Genomic DNA, 7,624 nt, shown 5'->3' with positions numbered 1-7,624 from the left:
CATGATGGTAGAGTTTTGAATGTGTGTGGTCACTCTCTATGGAAACCAGAGATTCAATGTCACCATAAAGTGACTAAAATCCTCTACATTAATCTCTATAATGTGAGCAAATTTTTATGGCATGCTTTCCCTCCTTACCACTCCTAATTTCTTCCCATAATTCATTTGGTCATGGCTTGAGTCATGAAATGCAATCTTGAGTCATCTATTGGCCACTACTTGGTCATCTAATTGAATGTTTTGTTTGAGATTAGTCCAAGGAGGTGTTTCAACAACCTTCTCCTTAGGTGTTTTGTTTCAAGTGGTGGAATGAATGGTACATAATTAATCAAACTCTTGTGTAGTCTCAATCAACTTCTTACACATTTTCAAGTTTTGTCGTTCTACTTCAAGATGTGCATAGGTCAACCATCTTTGATCCACTATTTGATTAGACTCTATTTTGGTCTTGTAGGCTAATGGTTCTAGATTAATCCTCCTTTAACAAATTGTAAGGTCTGTTTTGATCTGCTACTGAAGCCAATTTTTTCTTCTAGTGTTTTAATTGTTCTCAAGCTTAGGAAAGCTCTATAGCCATAGTTGCTTCCTCATGCTCTCGCTTTTCTTTTAGTCTTTTCCATTTAACTTTTCAAGATTTACATTTGAATTTGTTTGGTTTTGCTCTCTTCATCAATATTTTTCTTCATGGACTCTCAAAACTAGGCTCTTGCTACCACATTTATTGGAGCGATTTTCTCTAGATATGAACCAATTGGACTTGGTAGAATGTCTATTATGTTAATAGTACAATGTTATGTTTTATACCTATATTCTTCTACAATCTTTGTTAAAGAGATTTTTTTTCATAGTGAAATATCATTGACTCAATGGTTGGAACCGAGTCAAAAATATTTTTTCAAGGTCAAGCCAAATCCTTCATATTGAGTATGAAAACCATGGACTTCCTCAACTCTTAAGACTTGTTTAAATAGCAGCACATGTGCATGAGGATCCCTAGATCCACCATATTTTTTTCTACAATCTTTGTTAAGAGATTTTTTATCATAGCAAAAGCTTCTTGACTCAATGGTTGGAACCAAATCAAAGTTATTTCTTCCAAGGTCAAGCCAAATCCTAAAAACCATGCACCTGCTCTCCTCTTAAGACTTGCTTAAATAGCAGCTAAATGAGGTTGCCTAGATCCACCGTATTTTTTCTCTCACATTTTTCTACTTGTGGTTTTCTCATGCGTCATGGTTCAACCACATATATCATACTTGAGTCCCTTGCAAAGATTTTCCTCCCTACTTCTTGTACTCTTGGAGGAAATCCTCGTGGAATCCTATCTAACGCTCTTTAATCTCCAAATTGTGGTCCTCTTGGCCCTATCTTGACTTTTAAACTTCTTGTTTGGCTCATGAATTAGGAACTATACTCCCTTGAACAAAAGCTCTAGATATTTGTGATCTCGTTGATCCTGTAGGTTCTATTTTTAAAACATAGGTATATTCTTGAGACTTGTTGAATCATGTTCTTTCCATATTTTCTGTCTCAAATATTGCTTGCCGATATCCCTAGTGTGCTCACACTTGACTGTATGTAGTACATATTGGAATACCTACACATGTTCACCCAAGGAGGCATCATCATAAAATATCACCTTCTCCTTCCTCTTCTAAGAGGAGATCTTCAAGCTCCAAATCCTCTCTTCATTTAGAGGAGAGTGAAAAGAAACCTGAGGAGAAGCGGAGAAAGAAGAAATCATCGACCTCCCCTTTGTCACTATCAAGCTTGTCTCAATCACAATGTCCTTCCAACTGAGATAGTAGCTATTCCAAAAATTCCAAGCAAATATGTTCAGTCTTGCCACTATTATGAGTGCATCTTGAGCTAGAAGAGAGTGAGAGGAGGTGCTCACGATTAACAAAAAATTGATACTTGATTTTAAACTTAATCTTGATTGGAAGACTTAATGCTTGATAAACAAACTTGATTACAAAACTACTATGAGCATGTCTCAAGACAGACGGGAGTGAGAGGAGACGCTCACAATTAACAATAGTTGGAGACTTGATTATAGACTAAATCTTGATCGGAAGACTTAATTCTTCATTAACAAACTTGATTACAAAATTTGGATTATACTCCTAGAGTACAAGGCAAGACTTGATTACAAGAAAGACTCAAACACAAGGCAAGAATTGTACCTCACAAGAGCCTCACACTTGGTGTTGGCAAGATTGAAGGGTTTGTAGCAAGGTAGGTTATAGCCCAAGACCTTTGTTTCTACTAGTGCTTAGGGAGGTTAAGAGGGACACACATCAATACAAGAGTGTGCCACATGACATGACATGCATGTCAACACATTGTGCACATGCACGGACACATGGCATAGGAGGTATTACGTATGGATGTTGACATAAGCAATGATGGAGACAATCCTCTAGAAGCTACATCCTCATTCTTTTATGATCTTGCATGTGTGACAATACCCCCTCCTCTAGAGACACGTCCACGAGGAGCATTTTTTCCTCTTAAGGTTGGAGTAGGCTTTGATCGATGTTGTTGATTACACTCACAAACTTTGGTCGGTGCTCAATGGAGTTTAGATGCAGACTCTCATGTTTGTTTGCTTCCATCAAAACCTTTTCGATATACAAGTTATTGAAGTCTTCCATGATAGACTATGGATCAAGGATTTTCTCTTTGTATTCATCATGAGCGTCGATGTCTATGGGCATTGGTGTCTGTAAGCATCTCGTAGGAATCTTGGACTGATGACAAGGACCATCAGTGAAACATGGAAGATTGGATGAATGTTCATAGCCTTTATAGCTAGAGAATTATGTGATTGGACCTACTTGGCCGATTATTTTAAATGGTCTAAGTCTTTGATAATCTGGCTTCTTGAAGGGAGAGATGAACATAGGTTGGCGAAGAATCCACACTCGATACCTAACCTTGTATGATGGATGTTGCATTCGGTCTTTGTCTATGTTACTTTTATATCTCTCTTGAGCCTCTCTAAGAGTCTTTTTACGAATACTCTGTATGGCTAAGTCTTTGGCAGCTGGATTCTTTACTTGGTGATTTGTGTGGGCCCTGATCCTTGGGTACTGACCATAATTGGCAAAGAATGTGGTATGTCAAGTAGAAGCATGAATTGTGTTGTTATAGGCAAACTCAGATGGGACTAGCAATTCTACCCAATTGTTTTGATGGTAGTTGATTGTTCATCAGAGATATTAATCTAGAACTTGATTCACCCTCTTTGTTTCTCTATCACTCTAGCTGAAGGGAGGCTAATCTTTACTCCTAGAAGCATGACCAATCCTCTCCAAAATCTTGACATGAATTGTGGCCCTTGATATGAAACAATTTCATGAAGAAGTCTGCGATAGCAATAGAATTCTTGAGGAAGATCTTTGTCGTCCCTTCTCAAGAGATTGACTTGGTTGCTAGGATAAAATGCACCATCTTTGTGAGTTTATCAACAACCACCAAAATTAAATCATAACCCTAGAGGAGGGTAGATTTGTAATGAAGTAGATGGCCATGGTTTATTAGGGCCATATGGTCAAGGGATGAGAACTAATCCATGTGGGTGATGGTGTGGAGCCTTGGCCCTATTGCCATTGTCACATGTTTTGACAGGCTTGCACATTTGAGGCCACCAAAAATCTCGTGTGATAAACTCAATCATCTTGTTGACTCCAAAATGACCCTCTATTGGGGAGTCGTGTCTCTCCTGAAGTATTTGTAGTCTTACCTCTATTGATGGTGTATATAGAAGTCCCTTATAGTACAACAATCAATCAACTTATTCAAAGTCCTATAAAGTTATTTTTTCTCCTCGTTGGAGTTTGAGAGTGGTGTCATGAGCAAGGGGTCATTGCAAATGTTTTTCTTCATCTTGTGAAGGAAGGTAGAGTCATATGGGGCCATGCTAGTCACTGCAAAGAGCTTGAGCTATTCTGGCCTTAAAATTAGTGACTCTTGTTGATCATAGACGGGTTCTCAAATGGTCAAACGTGAATAAGAAGTTACTCCATCTAGCTTGATGGCAATTAAGGACTCCAAACGTCAGGAAGTACTCCAAGTTCTTGTAATCCGTATATAATCTGACTTTGTGGGGTGCTCCTTCAAGAAGATATCACCACATCTCAAAACAATCAACAATATCCAAAAGCTTCTCATCATGAATTTTATAATTAATTTCACCTTCTGAGTGTTTTTAAAAGTGAAAAGCAATGGGATGCTCTCGCCCATCATTGCCAATCTGAGATAATATTGCACCAAGTGCAAAATTGTTGGGGGTTCACTATTTGTAGACCCTCCATATCACATGCATTCAACGCCTATTTTAAATATCCCTAATATGTCAAATTTTTATGAATGAAATAGACACCTTTTTTACCCAATCTGCGTAAACCTCCTCTATTGAGCACCCTTCTATATGTTTAATAAAGATAAAATCCAAGGTTTAAAAACCCCTTATGTTGAGCTAACATTCTATGTTCACATATTTATAGGTGACCTCTGACATGCTTGCATTTTTCACATTGTGGCCGTCTTTTCTTGACCCTTCGAGACCTCGAATCAATATCTAGATTGTGTAAATCAAGCTAGGATAGGCCAATAATGACTGGATTTGTTAGGCAATGTTTGACATTGAAAGCTATCTTAGAAACTTGCTCATTTATTGTTACCTCCAAAGGTTGGGTTTCATACCTGATGTCTCTTGAAGCAAGTTTGCAAGCATCAATCACCTCCATAGATGTCAAAGTCAAATTTTTCACAAGCATTAATCCTTGCTGCTAAGTAAATTCTTCATCGATGAGCACGTGGTGGTGCCACTATCCAATAGACCTTTCACCTCCACTTAATCTCCTATTACATGAATCCTCATTGGTATGGTGAAATTGGATGTTGCATCAACAAGTAGGGAGAGACATTAATGAGTTTTGGTTTGCACATGGTCCAACCACATTGTCACTAATGAGGTTGGACGTTGACGAAGGAAATTTGGAATGGCGGCCTCTACACCAAAACAAACTCCATTGCGCCACAAGGGAAATGAGATGAGGGCACCACCTAGTCTTGGAAGCGTGGACTAGGACCGCTACACAAAGAGAGAGAGAGAGAGAGAGAGAGAGAGAGAGAGAGAGAGAGCTATCACTATGAATGAAGCATTAACCTTAGTGTGTGTACAAGGAATGGATAACTTCAAGCACTCCCAACAAAAATAGCATGTAGATTACTAAACAACAACTCAAGAATTAGCCAAAATCACATCAAACACTCTCACACACACATAAAAGATCTCTCTTAATTAACATAAGTAAGAGGAGGGGAGGTTACTAGCATAAAACAATTTGCACTCTAGAATGTGCAAGAATAGAGTGAATGAATGAGCTTTATGGGCTCATGATGAGTGATACAAAGACTTAATGGGGTTGAGGGAGACTTGAAATTACAAAGGGGGGGGCCTCTTTATATAGGAAAGAGAGTGATTAGAAGTGAGGTTAAGATCCAAGTGCAATTTGTACAAATGAAGCTTGATTAGGGACATTCAACCAATGAAGAAGCTCCTTCCAAGTGATTTGTTGACCAATTTGCAACTAATTGGCTCTATCATCACTTGTGTTGTCTTCACTCCTTCCTCCATAGCTTGAGTCCAAGAGCTTCCTTATTTTAAAATGTAAAGAATCTACATAAAATCAATACATATCTAGTAATAATAGAAAGGGGTTGAATGAGAACTTACGAATTACAACAAGATTAAGCATGATTTGAGAGGTGATTAGAAAAGGAATTTGTGATGGTTTTTTTGAGCTTGAGAGAGAGGAGGAAGGAGGGGAGGGTGAGAAGACTAATGGCTGATTTTTAGAGAAGGTCTCAATGTGGAAAAGGAAGGGTGTGTGTGTAAAGGTAGAGGGGGTGGTCTCCACCACAGTTGAAAAAATTGGCGTCCACCATTTTGTCCATATCTCCTAGACCGTAGATGCAAAAATTATATTAAAAAAATGGTCAGAATCTCCAGCTCATCAGCTACAACTTTGATGAAGACAACTTTTCTTGGATCGGAGTGGAAGTATTTTTTAAAAATCTAGCAAAATCATGTGTCTGTTTCCTTCCTTTATCAAGTCTTCCACCTAGGTCCCATCTGTTTGAATCATCATATGGCTCCAAAGCCATGATGATATGAGCCACTCATGACCCTTGAATCATGGTGCATGGCTCCACAACCACATCATATCTTTTCTTTTCACATTTACATATTTTCCCTTCCCTTTACCACTAGGTTCTCCCTTTCACCTCCTGTGAACTAGTCAAGGAAAAATTCCCATCAAATCATTTTTTGAATTTTTCCAAGAGGTTGTTCTCACTCTTTCTTTTATTGTAAACCTCTAGAAGCAAGGAAAACCAACAAAATATAGTAAACAAAAAATTGTGATAGGCTCGGATCAACGTCTATTATTTCCAAACTTGATGGATTTGTAATGCCCTATACCTTAGGTTTTCTTTTGTTTGGACAAATTTGAGCAATTTTCCAAGACTCCCCACAATACATGCATAGCCTATTTACTCTTCTTTGTTGCTTCTCTTGTGGTGAAAGCGGTTTGAATCATGTTGCATCAACTTGCATGGTTTTGGTGTCGATTTTTGGATTCCCTTAACTCCCTTCAATAGAGGATATTATTGTAAAGGTAGTGGATGTGGCTACCTCTTGCCTCTTCTATAGCCATCTTTCAAAGAGCCTACTATCTCACTCTATGGCTTGAGACGTGAATTCACTTAGGGTTTGAACCTTTGACATATTAAGCAAGAGATCTCTAAAATCATCCCTTAGACCCCACCAAAATTGACTGACAAAATAATCCTCATGCCAAGTTAAATCACAATTGAGATGCATAAATTTGGATGCATAGATCGATGCATGGCAAGGGCCCTGTTGTAACTAATGAAGCTTGGCTTTGTGAATTCTTGCCATATCTACTTCCCCAAAGGTTGTTGAAATCTCTCTTACAAAGGCCTACAAATCATAGAGTAGATGAGAGTCCCTTTTGAGCAGGGGTGCAAAGGAGAGAGGGGGCCATACCTAAGAGGGGTGTGTTGATGGGACCAACTTGAGAATCACCATCAGGGTAGCACTTGAGCTGCATGCATATGAACAACTTCATTTGTTTGAGGAAGCCTCTAAACTTGGATCTCGTCCCATCAAAATTTTCAGGTAGCCTAGGCTTGGGCCCCTTTCAATTTTGTAGTAGATTGGCTGAAGCTATGGTTTGAGTATGGGCATAGTTGGCTTCACGTAGCGCTTAGATTTGGTGTTGAACCTCTTACACCATTGGCTTTAAGAAGTATGGTTGCTCTCCTTGTATTCCTGCATTACCCTCATGGATCTCTTGAATTTGTTGCTACAAGTTTTTCAAGGTGGACACTACACCTTCCGATACGAACTTCATGTCTCGACAAGATTAAGAAGCGGAGTCTTGCCAAATTGTTATGCGCACATCTCGAGCTCGAAGAGAGTGAGAGAGACGCTCACAATTAACAAGAGTTTGAGACTTGATTATATTAATCTTATTATAAGACTTAATGCTTCATTAAAAAACTTGAATACAAAATCAAAGTACAAGGC

This window comes from Adiantum capillus-veneris, chromosome 3 (assembly GCF_014529385.1).
Source record: "Adiantum capillus-veneris isolate H3 chromosome 3, ASM1452938v2, whole genome shotgun sequence".
Classification (NCBI taxonomy): domain Eukaryota; kingdom Viridiplantae; phylum Streptophyta; class Polypodiopsida; order Polypodiales; family Pteridaceae; genus Adiantum; species Adiantum capillus-veneris.
The sequence above is the reverse complement of the archived record's forward strand: the minus strand, read 5'-3'. Positions refer to the sequence as shown.